Source organism: Saimiri boliviensis, chromosome X (genome assembly GCF_048565385.1).
Source record: "Saimiri boliviensis isolate mSaiBol1 chromosome X, mSaiBol1.pri, whole genome shotgun sequence".
Lineage (NCBI taxonomy): Eukaryota > Metazoa > Chordata > Mammalia > Primates > Cebidae > Saimiri > Saimiri boliviensis.
The window spans coordinates 118950787-118951752 of NC_133470.1; the positions used below are offsets into that span (position 1 = coordinate 118950787).

General features: G+C 37.9%; 1 non-coding gene across 1 annotated transcript; it reads left to right on the forward strand.

The window, feature by feature from the left end:
• The first annotated feature begins 396 nt into the window (after positions 1 to 396).
• LOC120362011 (U6 spliceosomal RNA) lies at positions 397 to 503 on the forward strand. Its single transcript, XR_005578018.1, has one exon. It is a non-coding gene; the product is annotated as a U6 spliceosomal RNA (small nuclear RNA).
• Positions 504 to 966: the final 463 nt, after the last annotated feature.

The following is a 966-nucleotide window of genomic DNA, read 5'->3' on the forward strand; positions in this document are numbered from 1 at the left end:
AACCTCCTCTTACAATTACTGGACACTACTGCAGGCTGAGGTGAAGGAGCAGATATGATGAGCTCATTCTAATGAGCTGGCCTGGTTGATTTTGAGACATCCACTGGCCTACTATGGTAGATTATCTTGTTATAGATTCATGTACAGTACAGGGGACAACCAGAGGGCATCTGAAAATTGCCAAGACAACTAGAAGTTGAGGTACCAAAATCTCAGAAAATAGAAGCACAGAGAGGTAAACTAGCACACTACAAGTGGCTTTTTCCTCTGGGATATTTGCCTGTTATAGTATAAGGTGAGAGACTGGCAAGTGAGGCAGAGGACTCTGGATAGGAGGGAGAGAAGCAACAGAGTTTTTGGAAACTCACAAGACTAAAAGAAAAATAAATGAAGTTTGTGCTCACTTTGGCAGCACATATACTGAAATTAAAATGATACAGAGAAGATGAGCATGGCCTCTGTGCAAGGATGACCCACAAATTTGTGAGTGTCCATATTTTTCTATGAAATACCATCTTACGCCACTCAGAATGACGTTTATTAAAAAGTAAAGAAACAACAAATGCTGTTAAGGCTGTGGAGAAATAGAAACATTTTTATACCGTTGGTGGGAAGATAAATTAGTTCAACCATTGTGGAAGACAGTGTGGTGATTCTTCAAGGACCTAGAACCAGAAATACCATTTGACCCAGCAATCCCATTACTGGGTATATATCCAAAGGAATATAAATTATTCTACTATAAATATATATGCACATGTATGTTTATCACAGCACTATTTACAATAGCAAAGATATGTAAACAAACTAAATGCCCATCAATTATAGACTGGATAAAGAAAATGTGTTACATATACACCATGAAATACTATGTAGCAATAAAAAAGAATGAGATCATGTCCTTTGCAGGGACATGGAAGAAGCTGGAAACCATCATCCTCAGCAAACTAACACAGGAACAGAAAA